The sequence below is a fragment of the Sinohyriopsis cumingii genome, chromosome 17 (assembly GCF_028554795.1).
Source record: "Sinohyriopsis cumingii isolate HCF-2022 chromosome 17, ASM2855479v2, whole genome shotgun sequence".
Taxonomy (NCBI): Eukaryota; Metazoa; Mollusca; class Bivalvia; order Unionida; family Unionidae; genus Sinohyriopsis; species Sinohyriopsis cumingii.
The window spans coordinates 49,468,703-49,493,923 of record NC_142977.1 but is presented as its reverse complement, the minus strand read 5'-3'; the positions used below and the strand labels follow the sequence as shown (position 1 = coordinate 49,493,923).

At 36.7% G+C, this 25,221-nt stretch overlaps 12 non-coding genes across 12 annotated transcripts; all 12 read right to left on the bottom strand.

Annotated features, from left to right (window-relative positions):
* Positions 1-522: 522 nt before the first annotated feature.
* Trnal-cag (transfer RNA leucine (anticodon CAG)) lies at positions 523-606 on the bottom strand. The gene has a single exon. It is a non-coding gene; the product is annotated as a tRNA-Leu (tRNA).
* A 656-nt stretch (positions 607-1,262) lies between these two features.
* Positions 1,263-1,346, bottom strand: Trnal-cag (transfer RNA leucine (anticodon CAG)). Its single transcript has one exon. It is a non-coding gene; the product is annotated as a tRNA-Leu (tRNA).
* A 1,042-nt stretch (positions 1,347-2,388) lies between these two features.
* Positions 2,389-2,472, bottom strand: Trnal-cag (transfer RNA leucine (anticodon CAG)). The gene has a single exon. It is a non-coding gene; the product is annotated as a tRNA-Leu (tRNA).
* Positions 2,473-6,015: 3,543 nt separating this feature from the next.
* Trnal-cag (transfer RNA leucine (anticodon CAG)) lies at positions 6,016-6,099 on the bottom strand. Its single transcript has one exon. It is a non-coding gene; the product is annotated as a tRNA-Leu (tRNA).
* A 283-nt stretch (positions 6,100-6,382) lies between these two features.
* Positions 6,383-6,466, bottom strand: Trnal-cag (transfer RNA leucine (anticodon CAG)). The gene has a single exon. It is a non-coding gene; the product is annotated as a tRNA-Leu (tRNA).
* A 3,511-nt stretch (positions 6,467-9,977) lies between these two features.
* On the bottom strand, positions 9,978-10,061 carry Trnal-cag (transfer RNA leucine (anticodon CAG)). The gene has a single exon. It is a non-coding gene; the product is annotated as a tRNA-Leu (tRNA).
* A 283-nt stretch (positions 10,062-10,344) lies between these two features.
* Trnal-cag (transfer RNA leucine (anticodon CAG)) lies at positions 10,345-10,428 on the bottom strand. Its single transcript has one exon. It is a non-coding gene; the product is annotated as a tRNA-Leu (tRNA).
* A 542-nt stretch (positions 10,429-10,970) lies between these two features.
* Positions 10,971-11,054, bottom strand: Trnal-cag (transfer RNA leucine (anticodon CAG)). Its single transcript has one exon. It is a non-coding gene; the product is annotated as a tRNA-Leu (tRNA).
* Positions 11,055-11,343: 289 nt separating this feature from the next.
* Trnal-cag (transfer RNA leucine (anticodon CAG)) lies at positions 11,344-11,427 on the bottom strand. The gene has a single exon. It is a non-coding gene; the product is annotated as a tRNA-Leu (tRNA).
* A 1,038-nt stretch (positions 11,428-12,465) lies between these two features.
* Positions 12,466-12,549, bottom strand: Trnal-cag (transfer RNA leucine (anticodon CAG)). Its single transcript has one exon. It is a non-coding gene; the product is annotated as a tRNA-Leu (tRNA).
* A 3,496-nt stretch (positions 12,550-16,045) lies between these two features.
* Positions 16,046-16,129, bottom strand: Trnal-cag (transfer RNA leucine (anticodon CAG)). Its single transcript has one exon. It is a non-coding gene; the product is annotated as a tRNA-Leu (tRNA).
* Positions 16,130-18,108: 1,979 nt separating this feature from the next.
* Trnal-cag (transfer RNA leucine (anticodon CAG)) lies at positions 18,109-18,192 on the bottom strand. Its single transcript has one exon. It is a non-coding gene; the product is annotated as a tRNA-Leu (tRNA).
* Positions 18,193-25,221: the final 7,029 nt, after the last annotated feature.

Here is a 25,221-nt window from a genome sequence, read left to right as displayed (position 1 = left end):
TTTAGATATCCGTGAGATTTGTGTGTGTGTGTGTGTGTGTGTGTGTATGTGTGAGAGAGAGAGAGAGAGAGAGAGAGAGAGAGTAAGGGTAAGTAGACGTATATAGTTAGACAGGTAGTGGATAGATGGGCATCTTGTTTGTGAGTAGCGGTAATACATGGCCAGCGGGTACTTATATAAAAATGACAATTTCTCATTGACATACAAGAGATAGACTTCTTCTCTCGATAATACCTTGTGTTTATTATAAATGTTTGAGCATAAACAATAAAAAAGTAATCTTTTTGGGACTCGAATAAATGTGAGAGAAACACTCATGCAGGTTGTATCGCTTTCCCTTCTTTAGATATCCATGAGATGTGTGTGTGTGTGTGTGAGAGAGAGAGGTTAATACATTTGAAGGGCCAGAAAAGCATATTTAACTAAAATAACTGTTATATGCCAGCATTCATGAACGCTGTAAGATTGATGTTATCAATTGCACAGTCATAAGAGATACTGCTCTATGACAAAAGAACAGTTTGTCAGAAGTGGGATTCGAACCCACGCCGGGAAGACCCGACTGCGACCTGAACGCAGCGCCTTAGACCGCTCGGCCATCCTGACATATGCAGCACAAGTTAGTACCTGACGACACAATCGTAAGTATTCATGCACTACCTTAAATCGCTAAGCCATCCTGATATTTCCGTTATGAGATGCTATGGTTAGTTTTCTAGCTAAACAAATTGACCCATTGATACATTCAGATTGGGTAGGTATGCACTGGTTCATACAGGTAGTTGATACGTAATATTATTTATGGTTATATTTACTCTTGTATTAAAGTGATTCGTATATTTACAAAATATTTATTTGTTTTAAATAAGATTGAAAAAAGAAACAGTTTGTCTGAAGTGGGATTCGGACCTACGCCGGGAAGACCCGACTGCGACCTGAACGCAGCGCCTTAGACCGCTCGGCCATCCTGACATGTCCAGCACAAAGTTGTGCCTGCCGACACAATCTTACCGTATTTTTTACAGTGCCTTGAATCACTAAGCCATCCGGAGATGTCCGTTATGAGATGCGATGGATTAATTTGGCAGATAAACAAAATTGTTACATTAATACATTCAGACTTGGTAGGTATGCACTGGTTTATAGAAGTATTTGACACGTAATATTATTTTATGGTTATATTTACAATTGTATTAATGTGACTTGTATATTGCAAAAGAAATATTTATTTTTATTAAAGGAAATAGAAAATAAAAACTGTTTGTCAGAAGTGGGATTCGAACCCACGCCGGGAAGACCCGACTGCGACCTGAACGCAGCGCCTTAGACCGCTCGGCCATCCTGACATATGCATTGCAAAGATCCGAGTGCACATAGAGAGATTGAAGGGCGTATAGGTCAGCATACTGAATAGGACTCGTTGAGGCCTAGAATCATCGATTAATTGAATAAATAGTAAGATTTTGTAACAACAAAGATTTTGTAACAGCACAGGATAATCTCCCATCATCTATATTTTTATCTTTGTACTTGTATATTGTGCCTCTAATAATGATAACATTAACTACAAAGTTATTAATGTTTTCCTTGCAGAGAAGTCGATGTGGGAGGGATTCTACTGTAACTTGAATGCATCATCTTAGACCGCTTGTCCATCCTGATCTATCCATTAGTTTTCTGCACCTTATCTCTTAGAAATACAGTGGAAAGGATACATTAAATGATAGAGACAAATGCAAATGTTAAGTAATAGAGAACAATTGAAATATGAAGGAACAGTGAAAAACTCCAATGTAACAGGTAATCATTATTGAACAATGTTATAGGATGTATGCATACATCCATAAAGAGAGAGAGAGAGAGAGAGAGAGAGAGAGAGAGAGAGAGAGAGACGGTGTGGGGTGGGGGAAGGGTAGGTAGACGTATATAATTAGACAGGCAGTGGATAGATGGGCATCTTATTTGTGAATCGCGGGAATATAGCGCCAGCGGGTACTTATATAAAAATGACAATTTCTCATTAACGTACAAGAGATAAACTTCTCCTCTCGATAATACCTTGTGCTTATTATAACTGTTTGAGCATAAACAATAAAAAGGTAACCTTTTTGGGACTCGAATGAATGTGAGTGAAACACTCATGCAGGTTGTATCGCTTTCCCGTCTGTAGATATCCGTGAGATTTGTATGTGTGTGTGTGTGTGTGAGAGAGAGAGAGAGAGAGAGAGAGAGAGAGAGAGAGAGGATAACAAATTAATACATTTGAAGGGCCAGAAAAGCATATTTAACTAAAACAGCTGTTATATGCCAGCATACATGAACGCTGTAAGATTGATGTTTTCTATTTTAGAGTCATAAGAGATACTGCTCTATGACAAAAGAACAGTTTGTCAGAAGTGGGATTCGAACCCACGCCGGGAGGACCCGACTGCGACCTGAACGCATCGCCTTAGACCGCTCGGCCATCCTGACCTACGGATTACAAAGTTCCGAGCGCACATACAGAGATTAAAGGGCGGATAGGTCAGCATACTGAATAGGACTCGTTGAGGCCTCGAATCATCGACTAATTGAATAAATAGTAATATTTTGTAACAACAAAGATTTTGTAACAGCACAGGATAATCTCCCATCATCTATCGTGTTATCTTTGTACTTGTATATTGTGCCTGTAATAATGATAACATTAACTACAAAGTTATTAATTTTTCCCTTGCAGAGAAGTCGATGAGGGTGGGATTCTACTGCAACTTGAATGCAGCATCTTAGACCGCTTGTCCATCCTGATCTATCCATTAGTTTTCTGCACCTTATCTCTTAGAAATACAGTGGAAAGGAAACATTAAATGATAGAGACAAATGCAAATGTTAAGTAATAGAGAACAATTGAAATTTTAAGGAACGGGAGAACATGAATGCAATAGGTACCCTTGACAGAACACTGTTGTGACGTTGTTTGAAAACCAGTCGTAATTGACATTGGGGCCAAGTCAGAAGTCAGTGGTTGAAGTATAGGAACAAAATTATTTTACCAAATTGGTATGTTAGGTTTTGAAAGTGAATCAAAAGTGGTTTCAGTACGCAGTGAAAAGGAAATGGAAGGATATAAAAACAGGGATACATTGTGGATTGCTGGATAGTCTTTTCAGACAGCAGAGTTTCAGCCCGCCCCCCCCCCCCGCCCAACGTTAGAGTCATTATTATTATATTCGTCTGAAATTTAGTGTTGCTTGAAAAGCTATCTTTAGCAAATGATATACTTGCAACCGAATTCAAACATTTAATTTTTAGCATATGCATACCCATTTCTATTCAAGAAATAGCCCAAATTTTACTGTCGTTTTTCCAGAAGTAGAAAAACGACCCATCTGTTATGTGAACCTGTATCAACATAATCTTAAACGAGGCTGGAACTACTTTTTTCCCCCGAGGTTTCCTAGCTTCAATAGAATCACGTCTAAAGTGGGCAAAGCGTGTACAACTATGTCGTAGCCTCACTTGACATGTAAATGGAACTGAATAACATTCTCTGTAACCCATCTGAATACTGATTTGAATCTAATTTGTCCAATTCCGCTGTAAATAGCTGTCAAAAATAACGCCATGTTCTTACCAGAGCCAATGAAAATGTTCCATTTGAAACAGTTCAACGGCTATCGGACTCGTGACAATTTTGTGATGCTATATCTGATAAATGCAAAAATTCTGTAAATCAAACGTATGGGTCTGCTGAAAGTATGCTTAAAAGATTTGTGTTCTGGATAGTAATAATTATAAGAATGAGACTGTTTGTTGTATGTGTTGCATTCAGAAACTTATATTCATGCGCATGTCACCAGATGAAAATGTAATACAATTTATGATTTAAGACGAAGTTCATTTCTTAAAGGCTAAGCAATTTCTTTTGTTGTTCGTTTCGAATATAGGGAATTTAGGAAAATGGTCGAAGACTAACATGCATGCAACACAAATATAATGAAAATATATTTAAATGTTTCTTTCTCGCAACAGGTTTTAGAAATGTTGAAGAAAAATTACGATAAATATAGTAATTCGATTGTGATTACTAGATCACATTTTGTTGTCGGGTCTTGACGTCTCGTCAAGATCCATATGATCAAAAGGTATATACAGTCAAAGAATTTCCAAAACAGCTTAATCCGTCTATATCAAGATATTTATTGCAAGACACACAATAGCACTCAGTCCGTCCAGATCAAACTATTTACTGCTAGACACCCCTTTTATAGCTGTATATAGTTCATCACCAGTTATTGTACCATACACATATATTTATCATTATCAGATACGTAAGAAATCACAAAATTTCAAATCGAACCTTTCCGATTTTCATTATTAGTGACCAATGAATACATTTCAACATAAAACTGATCCATACACCGTATTATTTGATCTGTATTTTAAATAATGACAGCATCATCAGGAATCAGGCAAATGATCTCATTTTTTTTTATTATAAGAAGTACGAATAAGAAAGATTTATGTCTTTGAATTGCCCGTCTGGCTTTCGGTCGTAATATAAGCACACCAAGAAAGTTTTCTTTCATAGCGTCTGAATGGTATATCTTTTAGTTCTTCACATTTATTGATATCATTGATCTATTTTTGGTAACATACTCAGCATTTGATCCAGAATCAAACATAAAATTTGTTCTCTGTGCTACGTTTCACTGTCGGACTCCAGTCCAACATACTTATTCGACCTCACCCATGTGTAGACACCAGCAAGATACTTACGCTTCTCTTCTGACAATCGTATACCCATTATTCCCACTAACGAAACAAAGTCATATGGAGAGCGTTCTTTTGCATACCAGGTCCCAACAATTTGGAATGAATTGCCCACTGAACGTAGAAACAAAGACACAGTGATCACATTCAAGAGGGTTCTCAAAACTCACTTATTTCGACTGCAAGAAGAAACTAAAAGACTGAATAATGTTTCCTACCTTAAATATTCTCAGCATGTTTTATTATGATTTCTAATTTCATGGTGTTTGTTTTTATAAGCATAGCAGTATATGTTTTTTTATATTATAGGTGTTGTCAAAAGTTGTAAAGCTCTCAGAGCTTCTAAAGATTAGGCGCTATACAAAGTCCTCATTATTATTATTATTATTATTATTATTTAACTAACTACATTTGCATTTTACGGTTTGTCAGAAGTGGTATTCGAAGCGAAGCCAGGAAAATGTGACTGCGACTACTCGGCCATCCTGACATGACCATCATAATTGTCTGTGCGTTATCTCTCTTCGAGGTACAGAGAAAGGCAAACCTGATCTGACAGAGACAAAGTGAACGATTGTGTGATCGAGACAAATGGAAATATTAAGTTGTAGTGACAAACAACTATGTAATAGATACGCGTGCATGATCACTTTTATGGATGTATACATCCAGGAGAGAGAGAGAGAGAGAGAGAGAGAGAGAGAGAGAGAGAGAGAGAGACGGTGCGTGTGTGTGTGTGGGGGGGGAAGGGTAGGTAGACGTATATAGTTAGACAGGCAGTGGATAGATGGGCATCTTGTTTGTGAATCGCGGGAATATAGCGCCAGCGGGTACTTATATAAAAATGACAATTTCTCATTAACATAACAAGAGATAAACTTCTCCTCTCGATAATACCTTGTGCTTATTATAAATGTTTGAGCATAAACAATAAAAAGGTCACCTTTATGGGACTCGAATGAATGTGAGTGAAACACTCATGCAGGTTGTATCGCTTTCCCGTCTGTAGATATCCGTGAGATTTGTATGTGTGTGTGTGTCTATGTGTGTGTGTGTGTGTGTGTGTGTGTGTGTATGTGTGTGTGAGAGAGAGAGAGAGAGAGAGAGAGAGAGAGAGAGGATAACAAATTAATACATTTGAAGCGCCAGAAAAGCATATTTAACTAAAACAGCTGTTATATGCCAGCATACATGAACGCTGTAAGATTGATGTTTTCTATTTTAGAGTCATAAGAGATACTGCTCTATGACAAAAGAACAGTTTGTCAGAAGTGGGATTCGAACCCACGCCGGGAAGACCCGACTGCGATCTGAACGCAGCGCCTTAGACCGCTCGGCCATCCTGATATATCCAGGACAACGTAGTGCCTGCCGATACAATCTTACGGTATTCATGTAGTGCCTTAAATCGCTAAGTCATCAGGATATTTCCGTTATGAGATGTTGTGCTTAATTTCCTAGATCAACAAATGGACCCATTAATAGTCAGACCTGGTAGGTATGTACAGGTTCATACAGGCAGTTGATACGTAAGATTGTTTTATGGTTATATTTACAATTGTATTAAAGTGACTTGTATATTTCAAAAAATAGTTATTTCTGTTAAATAAGATAGAAAATAAAAACTGTTTGTCAGAAGTGGGATTCGAACCCACGCCGGGAAGACCAGACTGCGACCTGAACGCAGCGCCTTAGACCGCTCGGCGATCCTGACATATGGTTTACAAAGTGCCGAGTGCACATAGAGAGATTGAAGGGCGTATAGGTCAGCATACTGAATAGGACTCGTTGAGGCCTAGAATCATCGACTAATTGAATAAATAGTAAGATTTTGTAACAACAAAGATTTTGTAACAGCACAGGATAATCTCCTATGATCAATCGTTTTATCTTTGTACTTGTATATTGTGCCTGTAATAATGATAACATTAACTACAAAGTTATCAGTTTTTTCGTTGCAGAGAAGTCGATGAGGGTGAGATTCTAATACAACTTGAATGCAGCACCTTAGACCGCTTGTCCATCCTGATATATCCATTAGTTTTTTGCACCTTATCTCTTAGAAATACAGTGGAAAGGAAACATTAAATGATAGAGACAAATGCAAATGTTAAGTAATAGAGAACAATTGAAATATTAAGGAACAGGAAGAAACATCAATGTAATAGGTACGCGTGACAGAACACTGTTGAGACGTGCTTGAAAACCAGTCGTAATTGATATTGGGGCCAGGTCAGAAGTCAGTGGTTGAAGTATAGGAACAAAATTATTTTACCAAATTGGTATGTTAGGTTTTGCAAGTGAATCAGAAGTGGTTTCAGTACGCAGTGAAAAGGAAATAGAAGGATATAAAAAAAGGGATAAAGTGTGGATTACTGGATAGTTTTTTCGGACAGCAGAGTTTCAGCCCCCCTCCCCAACGTTAGAGTCGTTATTATTATATTCGTCTGAAATTTAGTGTTGCTTGATAAGCTATCTTAAGCAAATGATATACTTGCTACCAAATTCAAACATTTAATTTTTTGCATATGAGTATCCATGTTTATTCAAGAAATAGCCCAAATTTTACTGTCGCTTTTCCAGAAGTAGAAAAACGACCCAGCTGTTCTGTGAACCTGTATCAACATACTCTTAAAGGAGGCTGGAACTACTTTTTCCCCCGAGGTTTCCTAGTTCCAATAGAGGCACGTCTAAAGTGGGCATAGCGTGTACAACTATGTCGTAGCCTCACTTGACATGTAAATGGAAGTGACTAACATTCTCTGTAACCCATCTGAATACTAATTTGAATCTAATTTGTCCAATCCCGCTGTAAATAGCTGTCAAAAATAACGCCAAGTTCTCAGCAGAGCCACTGAAAATGTTCCATTTGAAACAGTTCAACGGCTATCGGACTCGTGACAATTTTGTGATGCTATATCTGATAAATGCAAAAATTCTGTAAATCAAACGTATGGGTCTGCTGGAAGTATGCTTAAAAGATTTGTGTTTTGGATAGTAATAATTATAAGAATGAGACTGTTTGTTGCATGTCACCAGATGAAAATGTAATACAATTTATGATTTAAGACGAAGTTCATTTCTAAAAGGCTAAGCAATTTCTTTTGTTGTTCGTTTCGAATATAGGGAATTTAGGAAAATGGTCGAAGACTAACATGCATGCAACACAAATATAATGAAAATATATTTAAATGTTTCTTTCTCGCAACAGGTTTTAGAAATGTTGAAGAAAAATTATGATAAATATAGTAATTCGATTGTGATTACTAGATCACATTTTGTTGTCGGGTTTTGACGTCTCGTCAAGATCCATGTGATCAAAAGGTATATACAATCAAAGAATTTCCAAAACAGCTTAATCCGTCTATATCAAGATATGTATTGCAAGACACACAATAGCACTCAGTCCGTCCAGATCAAACTATTTACTGCTAGACACCCCTTTTATAGCTGTATATATTTCATCACCAGTTATTGTACCATCACACATATATTTATCATTATCAGATACGTAAGAAATCACAAAATTTCAAATCGAACCTTTCCTATTTTCATTATTAGTGACCAATGAATACATTTCAACATAAAACTGATCCATACACCGTATTATTTGATCTGTATTTTAAATAATGACAGCATCATCAGGAATCAGGCAAATGATCTCATTTTTTTATTATAAGAAGTAGGAATAAGAGAGATTTATGTGTTTGAATTGCCCGTCTGGCTTTCGGTCGTAATATAAGCACACCAAGAAAGTTTTCTTTCATAGCGTCTGAATTGTATATCTTTTAGTTCTTCATATTTATTAATATCATAGATCTATTTTTGGTAACATACACAGCATTTGATCCAGAATCAAACATAAAATTTGTTCTCTGTGCTACGTTTCACTGTCGGACTCCAGTCCAACATACTTATTCGACCTCACCCATGTGTAGACACCAGCAAGATACTTACGCTTCTCTTCTGACAATCGTATACCCATTATTCCCACTAACGAAACAAAGTCATATGGAGAGCGTTCTTTTGCATACCAGGTCCCAACAATCTGGAATGAATTGCCCACTGAACGTAGAAACAAAGACACAGTGATCACATTCAAGAGGGTTCTCAAAACTCACTTATTTCGACTGCAAGAAGAAACTAAAAGACTGAATAATGTTTCCTACCTTAAATATTCTCAGCATGTTTTTTTATGATTTCTAATTTCATGGTGTTTGTTTTTATAAGCATAGCAGTATATGTTTTTTTTATATTATAGGTGTTGTCAAAAGTTGTAAAGCTCTCAGAGCTTCTAAAGATTAGGCGCTATAGAAAGTCCTCATTATTATGATTATTATTATTATTATTATTATAATTATTATTATTATTTAACTAACTACATTTGCATTTTACGGTTTGTCAGAAGTGGTATTCGAAGCGAAGCCAGGAAAATGTGACTGCGACTACTCGGCCATCCTGACATGACCATCATAATTGTCTGTGCGTTATCTCTCTTCGAGGTACAGAGAAAGGCAAACCTGATCTGACAGAGACAAAGTGAACGATTGTGTGATCGAGACAAATGGAAATATTAAGTTGTAGTGACAAACAACTATGTAATAGATACGCGTGCATGATCACTTTTATGGATGTATACATCCAGGAGAGAGAGAGAGAGAGAGAGAGAGAGAGAGAGACGGTGCGTGGGGGGGGGGGAAGGGTAGGTAGACGTATATAGTTAGACAGGCAGTGGATAGATGGGCATCTTGTTTGTGAATCGCGGGAATATAGCGCCAGCGGGTACTTATATAAAAATGACAATTTCTCATTAACATAACAAGAGATAAACTTCTCCTCTCGATAATACCTTGTGCTTATTATAAATGTTTGAGCATAAACAATAAAAAGGTCACCTTTATGGGACTCGAATGAATGTGAGTGAAACACTCATGCAGGTTGTATCGCTTTCCCGTCTGTAGATATCCGTGAGATTTGTATGTGTGTGTGTGTCTATGTGTGTGTGTGTGTGTGTGTGTGTGTGTGTGTGTGTGTGTGTGTGTATGTGTGTGAGAGAGAGAGAGAGAGAGAGAGAGAGAGAGGATAACAAATTAATACATTTGAAGCGCCAGAAAAGCATATTTAACTAAAACAGCTGTTATATGCCAGCATACATGAACGCTGTAAGATTGATGTTTTCTATTTTAGAGTCATAAGAGATACTGCTCTATGACAAAAGAACAGTTTGTCAGAAGTGGGATTCGAACCCACGCCGGGAAGACCCGACTGCGAGCTGAACGCAGCGCCTTAGACCGCTCGGCCATCCTGATATATCCAGGTCAAGGTAGTGCCTGCCGATACAATCTTACGGTATTCATGCAGTGCCTTAAATCGCTAAGTCATCCGAATATGTCCGTTATGAGATGCTGTGCTTAATTTCCTAGATCAACAAATGGACCCATTAATAGTCAGACCTGGTAGGTATGTACAGGTTCATACAGGCAGTTGATACGTAATATTGTTTTATGGTTATATTTACAATTGTATTAAAGTGACTTGTATATTTCAAAAAATAGTTATTTCTGTTAAATAAGATAGAAAATAAAAACTGTTTGTCAGAAGTGGGATTCGAACCCACGCCGGGAAGACCCGACTGCGACCTGAACGCAGCGCCTTAGACCGCTCGGCCATCCTGACATATGCAGCACAAGGTAGTACCTGACGACACAATCTTAAGTATTCATGCACTACCTTAAATCGCTAAGCCATCCTGATATTTCCGTTATGAGATGCTATGGTTAGTTTTCTAGCTAATCAAATGAACGCATTAATATATTCAGATTTGGTAGGTATGCACTGGTTCATACAGGTGGTTGATACGTAATATTATTCATGGTTATATTTACTCTTGTTGTTATTGTAGGGTTTAACGCCATTTTTCAGCACAAGATAGGCTATACGTGGCGGCCCGTATAACTGGTGGAGGAAGAACCCTGGAAAACCCATGGAAGAACCACCGACTCACGAGAAGCTACTGGCAGGCTTTCCCACGTACCCACGCTAGCCGAGCCTTGGACTCGATCCCACGCAGACAGAGGTGAGATGGCAGTGATCCGGAACGGTCAGCGCTTTAGACCACTCGGCCACTCGGGGCCCGATATTTACTCTTGTATTAAAGTGATTCGTAGATTTACAAAATATTTATTTCTTTTAAATAAGATTGAAAAAAAGAAAATGTTTGTCTGAAGTGGGATTCGAACCCACGCCGGGAAGACCCGACTGCGACCTGAACGCAGCGCCTTAGACCGCTCGGCCATCCTGACATGTCCAGCACAAAGTTGTGCCTGCCGACACAATCTTACAGTATTTTTTACAGTGCCTTGAATCACTAAGCCATCCGGGGATGTCCGTTATGACATGCTATGGATAATTTGGCAGATAAACAAAATTGCTCCATTAATACATTCAGACTTGGTAGGTATGCACTGGTTCATACATGTAGTTGACACGTAATATTATTTTATGGTTATATTTACAATTGTATTAATGTGACTTGTATATTGCAAGAAAAATATTTATTTTTATTAAAGGAAATAGAAAATAAAAACTGTTTGTCAGAAGTGGGATTCGAACCCACGCCGGGAAGACCCGACTGCGACCTGAACGCAGCGCCTTAGACCGCTCGGCCATCCTGACATATGCATTGCAAAGATCCGAGTGCACATAGAGAGATTGAAGGGCGTATAGGTCAGCATACTGAATAGGACTCGTTGAGGCCTAGAATCATCGATTAATTGAATAAATAGTAAGATTTTGTAACAACAAAGATTTTGTAACAGCACAGGATAATCTCCTATCATCTATATTTTTATCTTTGTACTTGTATATTGTGCCTCTAATAATGATAACATTAACTACAAAGTTATTAATGTTTTCCTTGCAGAGAAGTCGATGTGGGAGGGATTCTACTGTAACTTGAATGCATCATCTTAGACCGCTTGTCCATCCTGATCTATCCATTAGTTTTCTGCACCTTATCTCTTAGAAATACAGTGGAAAGGATACATTAAATGATAGAGACAAATGCAAATGTTAAGTAATAGAGAACAATTGAAATATGAAGGAACAGTGAAAAACTCCAATGTAACAGGTAATCATTATTGAACAATGTTATAGGATGTATGCATACATCCATAAAGAGAGAGAGAGAGAGAGAGAGAGAGAGAGAGAGAGAGACGGTGTGGGGTGGGGGAAGGGTAGGTAGACGTATATAATTAGACAGGCAGTGGATAGATGGGCATCTTATTTGTGAATCGCGGGAATATAGCGCCAGCGGGTACTTATATAAAAATGACAATTTCTCATTAACGTACAAGAGATAAACTTCTCCTCTCGATAATACCTTGTGCTTATTATAACTGTTTGAGCATAAACAATAAAAAGGTCACCTTTTTGGGACTCGAATGAATGTGAGTGAAACACTCATGCAGGTTGTATCGCTTTCCCGTCTGTAGATATCCGTGAGATTTGTATGTGTGTGTGTGTGTGTGTGTGTGTGTGTGAGAGAGAGAGAGAGAGAGAGAGAGAGAGGATAACAAATTAATACATTTGAAGGGCCAGAAAAGCATATTTAACTAAAACATCTGTTATATGCCAGCATACATGAACGCTGTAAGATTGATGTTTTCTATTTTAGAGTCATAAGAGATACTGCTCTATGACAAAAGAACAGTTTGTCAGAAGTGGGATTCGAACCCACGCCGGGAGGACCCGACTGCGACCTGAACGCATCGCCTTAGACCGCTCGGCCATCCTGACCTACGGATTACAAAGTTCCGAGCGCACATAGAGAGATTAAAGGGCGGATAGGTCAGCATACTGAATAGGACTCGTTGAGGCCTCGAATCATCGACTAATTGAATAAATAGTAATATTTTGTAACAACAAAGATTTTGTAACAGCACAGGATAATCTCCCATCATCTATCGTGTTATCTTTGTACTTGTATATTGTGCCTCTAATAATGATAACATTAACTACAAAGTTATTAATTTTTCCCTTGCAGAGAAGTCGATGAGGGTGGGATTCTACTGCAACTTGAATGCAGCATCTTAGACCGCTTGTCCATCCTGATCTATCCATTAGTTTTCTGCACCTTATCTCTTAGAAATACAGTGGAAAGGAAACATTAAATGATAGAGACAAATGCAAATGTTAAGTAATAGAGAACAATTGAAATATTAAGGAACGGGAGAACATGAATGCAATAGGTACCCTTGACAGAACACTGTTGTGACGTTGTTTGAAAACCAGTCGTAATTGACATTGGGGCCAAGTCAGAAGTCAGTGGTTGAAGTATAGGAACAAAATTATTTTACCAAATTGGTATGTTAGGTTTTGAAAGTGAATCAAAAGTGGTTTCAGTACGCAGTGAAAAGGAAATGGAAGGATATAAAAACAGGGATACATTGTGGATTGCTGGATAGTCTTTTCAGACAGCAGAGTTTCAGCCCCCCCCCCCCCGCCCAACGTTAGAGTCATTATTATTATATTCGTCTGAAATTTAGTGTTGCTTGAAAAGCTATCTTTAGCAAATGATATACTTGCAACCGAATTCAAACATTTAATTTTTAGCATATGCATACCCATTTCTATTCAAGAAATAGCCCAAATTTTACTGTCGTTTTTCCAGAAGTAGAAAAACGACCCATCTGTTATGTGAACCTGTATCAACATAATCTTAAACGAGGCTGGAACTACTTTTTTCCCCCGAGGTTTCCTAGCTTCAATAGAATCACGTCTAAAGTGGGCAAAGCGTGTACAACTATGTCGTAGCCTCACTTGACATGTAAATGGAACTGAATAACATTCTCTGTAACCCATCTGAATACTGATTTGAATCTAATTTGTCCAATTCCGCTGTAAATAGCTGTCAAAAATAACGCCATGTTCTTACCAGAGCCAATGAAAATGTTCCATTTGAAACAGTTCAACGGCTATCGGACTCGTGACAATTTTGTGATGCTATATCTGATAAATGCAAAAATTCTGTAAATCAAACGTATGGGTCTGCTGAAAGTATGCTTAAAAGATTTGTGTTCTGGATAGTAATAATTATAAGAATGAGACTGTTTGTTGTATGTGTTGCATTCAGAAACTTATATTCATGCGCATGTCACCAGATGAAAATGTAATACAATTTATGATTTAAGACGAAGTTCATTTCTTAAAGGCTAAGCAATTTCTTTTGTTGTTCGTTTCGAATATAGGGAATTTAGGAAAATGGTCGAAGACTAACATGCATGCAACACAAATATAATGAAAATATATTTAAATGTTTCTTTCTCGCAACAGGTTTTAGAAATGTTGAAGAAAAATTATGATAAATATAGTAATTCGATTGTGATTACTAGATCACATTTTGTTGTCGGGTCTTGACGTCTCGTCAAGATCCATATGATCAAAACGTATATACAATCAAAGAATTTCCAAAACAGCTTAATCCGTCTATATCAAGATATTTATTGCAAGACACACAATAGCACTCAGTCCGTCCAGATCAAACTATTTACTGCTAGACACCCCTTTTATAGCTGTATATAGTTCATCACCAGTTATTGTACCATCACACATATATTTATCATTATCAGATACGTAAGAAATCACAAAATTTCAAATCGAACCTTTCCGATTTTCATTATTAGTGACCAATGAATACATTTCAACATAAAACTGATCCATGCACCGTATTATTTGATCTGTATTTTAAATAATGACAGCATCATCAGGAATCAGGCAAATGATCTCATTTTTTTATTATAAGAAGTAGGAATAAGAAAGATTTATGTGTTTGAATTGCCCGTCTGGCTTTCGGTCGTAATATAAGCACACCAAGAAAGTTTTCTTTCATAGCGTCTGAATGGTATATCTTTTAGTTCTTCATATTTATTAATATCATAGATCTATTTTTGGTAACATACTCAGCATTTGATCCAGAATCAAACATAAAATTTGTTCTCTGTGCTACGTTTCACTGTCGGACTTCAGTCCAACATACTTATTCGACCTCACCCATGTGTAGACACCAGCAAGATACTTACGCTTCTCTTCTGACAATCGTATACCCATTATTCCCACTAACGAAACAAAGTCATATGGAGAGCGTTCTTTTGCATACCAGGTCCCAACAATTTGGAATGAATTGCCCACTGAACGTAGAAACAAAGACACAGTGATCACATTCAAGAGGGTTCTCAAAACTCACTTATTTCGACTGCAAGAAGAAACTAAAAGACTGAATAATGTTTCCTACCTTAAACATTCTCAGCATGTTTTTTTTTATGATTTCTAATTTCATGGTGTTTGTTTTTATAAGCATAGCAGAATATGTTCTTTTATATTATAGGTGTTGTCGAAAGTTGTAAAGCTCTCAGAGCTTCTAAAGATTAGGCGCTATACAAAGTCCTCATTATTATTATTATTATTATTATTATTTAACTAACTACATTTGCATTTTACGGTTTGTCAGAAGTGGTATTCGAAGCGAAGCCAGGAAAATGTGACTGCGACTACTCGGCCATCCTGACATGACCATCATAATTGTCTGTGCGTTATCTCTCTTCGAGGTACAGAGAAAGGCAAACCTGATCTAACAGAGACAAAGTGAACGATTGTGTGATCGAGACAAATGGAAATATTAAGTTGTAGTGACAAACAACTATGTAATAGATACGCGTGCATGATCACTTTTATGGATGTATACATCCAGGAGAGAGAGAGAGAGAGAGAGAGAGAGAGAGAGAGAGAGAGAGAGACGGTGGGGGGGGGGGGAAGGGTAGGTAGACGTATATAGTTAGACAGGCAGTGGATAGATGGGCATCTTGTTTGTGAATCGCGGGAATATAGCGCCAGCGGGTACTTATATAAAAATGACAATTTCTCATTAACATACAAGAGATAAACTTCTCCTCTCGATAATACCTTGTGCTTATTATAAATGTTTGAGCATAAAGAATAAAAAGGTAACCTTTATGGGACTCGAATGAATGTGAGTGAAACACTCATGCAGGTTGTATCGCTTTCCCGTCTGTAGATATTTGTGAGATTTGTATGTGTGTGTGTGTGTATGTGTGTGTGTGTGTGAAAGAGGGAGAGAGAGAGAGAGAGAGAGGATAATAAATTAATACATTTGAAGGGCCTGAAAAGCATGTTTAACTAAAACAGCTGTTATATGCCAGCATACATGAACGCTGTAAGATTGATGTTTTCTATTTTAGAGTCATAAGAGATACTGCTCCATGACAAAAGAACAGTTTGTCAGAAGTGGGATTCGAACCCACGCCGGGAAGACCCGACTGCGACCTGAACGCAGCGCCTTAGACCGCTCGGCCATCCTGATATATCCAGGACAAGGTAGTGCCTGCCGATACAATCTTATGGTATTCATGCAGTGCCTTAAATCGCTAAGTCATCCGAATATGTCCGTTATGAGATGCTGTGCTTAATTTCCTAGATCAACAAATGGACCCATTAAAAGTCAGACCTGGTAGGTATGTACAGGTTCATACAGGCAGTTGAAAAGTAATATTGTTTTATGGTTATATTTACAATTGTATTAAAGTGACTTGTATATTTCAAAACATAGTTATTTCTGTTAAATAAGATAGAAAATAAAAACTGTTTGTCAGAAGTGGGATTCGAACCCACGCCGGGAAGACCCGACTGCGACCTGAACGCAGCGCCTTAGACCGCACGGCCATCCCGATATATCCAGGACAAGGTAGTGCCTGCCGATACAATCTTACGGTATTTATGCAGTGCCTTAAATCGCTAAGTCATCCGAATATGTCCGTTATGAGATGCTGTGCTTAATTTCCTAGATCAACAAATGGACCCATTAATAGTCAGACCTGGTAGGTATGTACAGGTTCATACAGGCAGTTGATACGTAATATTGTTTTATGGTTATATTTACAATTGTATTAAAGTGACTTGTATATTTCAAAAAATAGTTATTTCTGTTAAATAAGATAGAAAATAAAAACTGTTTGTCAGAAGTGGGATTCGAACCCACGCCGGGAAGACCCGACTGCTACCTGAACGCAGCGCCTTAGACCGCTCGGCCATCCTGATATATCCAGGACAAGGTAGTGCCTGCCGATACAATCTTACGGTATTCATGCAGTGCCTTAAATTGCCATGTCATTCGAATATGTCCGTTATGAGATGCTGTGCTTAATTTCCTAGATCAACAAATGGACCCATTAATAGTCAGACCTGGTAGGTATGTACAGGTTCATACAGGCAGTTGATACGTAATATTGTTTTATGGTTATATTTACAATTGTATTAAAGTGACTTGTATATTTCAAAAAATAGTTATTTCTGTTAAATAAGATAGAAAATAAAAACTCTTTGTCAGAAGTGGGATTCGAACCCACGCCGGGAAGACCCGACTGCGATATGCAGCACAAGGTAGTACCTGACGACACAATCTTAAGTATTCATGCACTACCTTAAATCGCTAAGCCATCCTGATATTTCCGTTATGAGATGCTATGGTTAGTTTTCTAGCTAATCAAATGAACCCATTAATATATTCAGATTTGGTAGGTATGCACTGGTTCATACAGGTGGTTGATACGTAATATTATTTATGGTTATATTTACTCTTGCTGTTGTTGTAGGGTTTAAGGCCATTTTTCAGCACAAGATAGGCTATACGTGCCAGCCCGAATAACTGGTGGAGGAATAACCCTGGAAAACCCAGGGAAGAACCACCGACCCACGAGAAGCTACTGGAAGGCTTTCCCACGTACCCACGTTAGCCGAGCCTTGGACTCGAACCCACGCAGACAGAGGTGAGATGGCAGTCATCCGGAACGGTCAGCGCTTTAGACCACTCGGCCACTCGGGGCCCGATATTTACTCTTGTATTAAAGTGATTCGTATATTTACAAAATATTTATTTCTTTTAAATAAGATTGAAAAAAAGAAACAGTTTGTCTGAAGTGGGATTCGAACCCACCCCGGGAAGACCCGACTGCGACCTGAACGCAGCGCCTTAGACCGCTTGGCCATCCTGACATGTCCAGCACAAAGTTGTGCCTGCCGACACAATTTTACCGTATTTTTTACAGTGCCTTGAATCACTAAGCCATCCGGAGATGTCCGTTATGAGATGCGATGGATTAATTTGGCAGATAAACAAAATTGTTCCATTAATACATTCAGACTTGGTAGGTATGCACTGGTTCATAGATGTATTTGACACGTAATATTATTTTATGGTTATATTTACAATTGTATTAATGTGACTTGTATATTGCAAAAAAAAATATTTATTTTTATTAAAGGAAATAGAAAATAAAAACTGTTTGTCAGAAGTGGGATTCGAACCCACGCCGGGAAGACCCGACTGCGACCTGAACGCAGCGCCTTAGACCGCTCGGCCATCCTGACATATGCATTGCAACGATCCGAGTGCACATAGAGAGATTGAAGGGCGTATAGGTCAGCATACTGAATAGGACTCGTTGAGGCCTAGAATCATCGACTAATTGAATAAATAGTAAGATTTTGTAACAACAAAGATTTTGTAACAGCACAGGATAATCTGCTATCATCTATCATTTTATCTTTGTACTTGTATATTGTGCCTGTAATAATGATAACATTAACTACAAAGTTATTAATGTTTTCCTTGCAGAGAAGTCGATGTGGGAGGGATTCTACTGTAATTTGAATGCATCATCTTAGACCGCTTGTCCATCCTGATCTATCCATTAGTTTTCTGCACCTTATCTCTTAGAAATACAGTGGAAAGGATACATTAAATGATAGAGACAAATGCAAATGTTAAGTAATAGAGAACAATTGAAATATGAAGGAACAGTGAAAAACTCCAATGTAACAGGTAAGCGTTATTGAACAATGTTATATTATGTATGCATACATCCATAAAGAGAGAGAGAGAGAGAGAGAGAGAGAGAGAGAGAGATATTTGGCTTTTTACCTTAGCTTAAAAAAAAAAAAAACAGTGATGTCGCTACAATGTCTGCTGTGTGGCAGTTTATAGTGATGTCTAGCACTGATGCATCATGCAGCGGACATGTGGTACTATATTTTCCTGACACTAGGCCGACCAGTCTTACACTAACCTCTTAATGCTGAGCGCCAATATGGGCAGCCGTCGCCGCCAAAATTACATTAATTAAATGATCTAGTATGAAATCAAATGATTTAACCTAGCAAATGAAATGATCAATCCAGATTCCAAATGATGTGTTGTCACATGAAATGATTTAACGAACAAAACCGAATGATGCATTTAGATTTCAAATGACGTGGTATTAAATGAAATGATGTAGAGTGAAATGAAATTATTTAACCCATCAAACGGAATGATGAATTCAGATTCCAAATGATGTTGTGTGATATGAAATGATGCAGCATGAAATGAAATGATTGAACCCCAAAAATAAAATAATGAATTCAGATTTCAAATGATATGGCGTTAAATGAAATGATCTGGCATTAAATAAAATGATTTAAAGAACAAAACTAAATGATGATATATGCTTCCAAATGATGTGCTATTAAATAAAATGATGTAGTCTAAAATGAAATGATTTAACTCAACAAATGAAATCATGAATTTTAATTCCAAATGATCTGGTATTAAATAAAATGATTTAAGAACAAAACGGATTGATGAAATCTGCTTCCAAATGACATATTATTAAATGAAATTACGTAGTATGAAATGAAATGATTTAACTCAACAAATGAAATGATGAATTCAGATTCCAATTGATGTGGTATTAAATTAAATGATTTAAAGAACAAAACGTATTGATGAAATCTGCTTCCAAATGACGTAGTATTAAATGAAATTATGTAGTCTAGAATTAAATGATTTAACCCAAAAAATGAAATGATGTATTCAGATTCCAAATGATCTGGCATTATTTGATTTGGTCTGAAGAACAGATTGGAATGATCAGCTCATATTCCAAATGATGTGGTATTAAATGAAATGTATGGAATGTAAACGGTCTGATCAAAGTGTAAATCAGCTAGCGTAAATCCAAACAAACACAGGGGGGCGCTGTTAGGCAGACTTACAATCGACGGGCGTATTTACAGAATTCGGCTGAGATTTTTGCAGACGACATTTAACAGCTAAGGTTAGTGTTTCTTCTCATTTGATATAAACAAGAACAATGTTTTCCAATCAGGATAAAGTGACTATCCACATTAATGAATGTCTGTGTATTTTATTTTAAAATCTGCCTTATACTGCACGAATTTTCAATGCTTTATCTCAGCTAGATCTATCAGCTAAGGAGATTAAATCTTCATCGTATTTGATCAATAGTAATTACCAGGTTTAATGACTTAACGTAGCATACGCACTAAACCAACAATTTGTTGTCCGCAACTTTTTGTATGTCTTATGTTACCGGCCATACGTACATAGACATTATTCTCCAAGTTCTGTATGTAAGAAATCTTCTTTTTCCTCCATTTAATCTAGTTTGCATTAACATATTACTGTTGTGTTTTTTTTTTCCTTTTAGTTTTCCTTTTATTAGAAATCATGATTCGCGACTCTTAGTGCATTTGAAACACCACTCTCCTTTCCAAATGTATTGAAAATGGGGGAGGGGGGCTTAGTCATACATTTTGAAAGACTAATACGTGAACAATAAACAGTTGCCTTCTTGGAGTGTTTATGGCGAAGAAGAAGCACAGATCATGCTTGAATAAACCCGAAATTTAGCTAATGATGTATGAAAATAACAACGAAAGGCGATGGATTCTATCAAATTTTTAAAAATAACATAAAACAGCATCACCGATTTGTAAGTGATACCCTAGGGTAATACATCAACGTTAATAAATCGTCATATGTGTGTTCTAGTATAGATAAAAACTTTCGTTGCTTTCTCCCCGAAAAGGGATTGAAATTTTCCATCAGGCGGACGTGATGGAAAAAATGTTTGTTAAAGTGGATATTGTCATCAGCCTGTCGTCATGTCCATATTGAGATCGTCTAGGGGAAGAGATGTCATTTTTGTTTATTTATTGTCATTAGTTCTCAAATGGACGGTTGCAGAATTCTTTCATTAAATCTCATTGGCATGCCACTTCTGAGTGGCTCGTTCACTGTAGAGTCCTGCTTCCGTTTACTATTATGTCACAAATTGTTTTATTTCTTTATTTCTATATTTTACCATTTTTTTTTTCTATTGTATTACAGTTGCAAGACTCTCACTTTCGGGGAGTCCTGCTCCTGATTTTCCATTTTTCAAATATTTTGTTCGGTATGTAGTTATATATGAGCCAAAGTGACCACGATGACATTGTTATTAATTACATCAACTCATGTGGGTTCTATTTAGATAGCAAGCTTCGGTTGCTTTTGCCCTGGGATGGGATTGAAATTTTTCCGTCACGCGGACGTGATGGAAAATATGCATATCAAAAGAGACTCTGGTGTAATTTTACTAGGCACCTAAGATGGCTTTTCGGAGACAATATGATTTTTTGGTTTGTTTCTTTGTAGGCATGATAAGGAAAAAAATTTGGCTAAGTTTCATTAGCTCTTGTTTTGCCCTGTGTTTAATAATTATTTTGTATTTTTTTTTGCTCTATTTCCTGGTCATTTACTGCTAATTCTCCCCTGTGGTATTTACTATGAATCACTCGTATGTGTCCTTATGTTAGTTCCTTCTGTGTTAACCGTTTCTCATTACGTTGCAGGTTTATGTGGGCACGCTTTTCGGTCTTGTTTGGTAATTTAATCACCGCCTACTGTCTTCTGTCATCAGCTGGCGGGATTTCGGTCCAGTTTCTCCCGCACTTTGTTTTAGAGGAACGGTAAATCTCTCTGTCCGAAATTAATTTCTAATAGTCTGGTTTAACGAGTCTATTTCGGCTACATTTGTTTCAAATGCCGAAGTCGGGTTTTTGTCTGTTGGTTGGGGGTGGGGGTGCGAGGTATGTCGGTGTCATTATAGCAAGCTCATTATAAGTGGCTTTTCCGGAGATTAGTTTCTCAAAGTTAGTTTGTTTTTCTGATGGAGTTTTTGCTAGCCGCTTATAGGCTTTCCAGAGTATATAATTCAGTAATCCAAAGCTGTTATCTTCTATTTTATATAGCATTATAAATGAAGTCTATCACTTCTCTGTACAAAAGTTTGTCTGTTATTTTATGGGTATAAGGAAGATTTTTTGGGCTCAAAATTGCCCAGTTTGCTTATACTTTTAGTTTTTATATTTGTCTTTGTTTATTTAAGGATCTGTAGTATAAAATTATGTTTTTTGCTATGTGGTCCCTTGCGCATGGGACAAGGAGGGATGTTTGAGATAAGGTGTCTCTTGTGGGCATTTTCACCTGTCCACCCTACATCATGTAGATATTGGTAAATGTTCGTTTGTTTGCTTATCTCTTTTATTTTTTTCCAATGATTTTCATACTATGTTCAAGTCAATCTCTAAATTTAGTGTTTCCACCTTGTTTGGCTTTACTTTTGTATTGTGTTTTATCATATTTTCCAATTCATTCTTATTAAACATGGTCCAATATTCTTTGCTTGTTTTGTAATTTTGCATTGTTTGTGTTATTCTTTACGCTATTTTGGGGTGCACTTGCAATTTTGTCATGCTATTATTCCTATAAATTTCAGGCTTACTGGATAGAAGAAAACCAAACCAGTAAAGGTTATGCCCTGCCAGTGATATTCTGGATTTTCCTGACATTTATTCAATCTGGAAGTATAATTTACTACATATTTAACTCAAGTCCATGAGATTGAGTCCTTCTTTTTTCCTATCTTTTTATAATGTGTATTTTGGTAATTTTGGATCCCATTCCGTATAAATTTTATTATTAACGATTCAAATGTATTTAGATATATAAATTCAAAGTCCGATACGTCAAATTCGTACCAAATCGAGTTGTATAAATACAATTTCGCAATTTGTATTTTTCCAAATAAATTTATTTGCCTATAATTCCATATTATAGCATGTTTCTCTAATTTTTTCCTAATTTGTAGAAAATTTAGCATTTTACTGACTTTCTCTAGATTTATTCCTAGTCCTTTAACTTGATTTCTTATGAGTTCTGTAGGGAGCGCTTGATAATTCTCCTTTCATTTGCCTATAAGTAGTATTTCGCTTTTAATTCGGTTTATCTTTGAACCCGAGGCTAATCCAAAAAGGTTGTACTGCTGCATTAAATACTTATACCATTGCTTTGAAGTTATAAAGTTGGAGCAATCGTCCTCATGTTGGAAGGTTTTACACTCCTCCCTCATGTTAGTTACTCTTACTCCTCGGATTCTTTTATGATTTTGGATTGCATTATGTAGTGCCTCTATCCCTATTTCGTACATTCACATAGATAGTGGAAAACCCCTGTCTTACAGAACCGTTTACTGAGAACGGATTGGTTTTTGCACCATTGATCTGTACCAATGATCTTATATTCTTATAAAGTGTTTTGATCCAGTTTTGGAATACATTTCCAAATCCAAATTTATGCCATATCTGCAAAATATAACTCATTTCTACCCTATCAAACACCTCCTCCTGATCAATGATGATTAAAGCGCCATCAATATTAGATGTTTCCATATAATTTGGTATTGTCTTTATTGAAAGTATATTATTCTGTATATTTCTGCCTTCTTCACCATACGTTTGGTTTGGAACTTTTATGTACCCTTATTATTGGTTTAACTCTATTTGCTAAATATTTACTGAGTATTTTGCAATCAATATTAAGTAACGAGACTGGTCTCCAATATTTTAGGTCTGAAGTCTAGCCTTTGTTTGTGAAGATGAGTGTAATAACTCCTGTTTTCATACTTTCTATCATTTCTTGATTTTTTTTAATAAATGGTATTGTTGAGAATTTTCGTTATTGGAATTAAACATCTTTTGAACTTTTGATAAAACTCGGGCGTTATCCAGTCTAACCCCGGACCTTTATTCCTAGTTAATTGATAAATCGCTTTATCTATTTCTAATTCTGTTATGCTTCTTCTTCTTCTTCTTCTAATAATAATAATAATAATAATAATAATAATGTTATTATTATTATTATTATTATTATTATTAGTCGTGGTAGCTCCTAACTTTATTATATGTATTTTGCTGTACTATATGTACACATTATTTTGCTCTACTGTATGTACATCTTATTGTGCTGTACTATATGTACAACTTGTTGTGCTGTACTATATGTACACTTTGTTGTGCTGTACTATATGTACATCTTGTTGTGCTGTACTCTATGTACACCTTATTGTGCTGTACTATATGTACACCTTGTTGTACTGTACTATATGTACATCTTGTTGTGCTGTACTATATATACACCTTATTGTGCTGTACTGTGTGTACACCTTATTGTGCTGTACTGTATGTACAACTTATTGTGCTGTACTGTATGTACACCTTATTGTGCTGTACTATATGTACACCTTATTGTGCTGTACTGTATCTACACCTTATTGTGCATTACTGTATGTACACGTTATTGTGCTGTACTATATCTACACCTTATTGTGCTGTATTGTATCTACACCTTATTGTGCTGTACTGTGTGTACACCTTATTGTGCTGTACTGTGTGTACACCTTATTGTGCTGTATTGTATCTACACGTTATTGTGTTGTACTGTATCTTCACCTTATTGTGCTGTACTGTATTTACACGTTATTGTGTTGTACTGTGTGTACACCTTATTGTGCTGTACTATATCTACACCTTATTGTGCTGTACTATATCTACATCTTATTATGCTGCACTGTATCTACACGTTATTGTGTTGTACTGTATCTACACCTTATTGTGCTGTACTGTATCTACACGTTATTGTGTTGTACTGTATCTACACCTTATTGTGCTGTACTATATGTACACCTTATTGAGCTGCACTGAATCTACACGTTATTGTGTTGTACTGTATCTACACCTTATTGTGCTGTACTACATGTACACCTTATTGTGCTGTACTATATCTACACCTTATTGTGCTGTACTATATGTACATCTTATTATGCTGCACTGTATCTACACCTTATTGTGCATTACTGTATGTACACGTTATTGTGTTGTACTGTGTGTACACTTTATTGTGCTGTACTGTGTGTACACCTTATTGTGCTGTACTGTATATACACCTTATTGTGCTGTACTGTATTTACACGAATACTAATCATATTCGAGTTTGTATTAACATACTTACGAAAGCAAAACATATTTAATTTTACTTTGAATAGTCCAGCAGGTAAGTGTGGACATCTGCGCTTCGCAAGCACAAAATGTTATTTGAAATTTTTACTGAAACTTCATCTGATGTTGTGAGTGAGGGCAACGTTCCCTCTGAGATAATGCTGTTTTGGTAGATTAAGTGTGTTGAGGCAATTTGGATAGTAATTCTTTTCCAATTTTAGCTTTGTACTATATTATGTT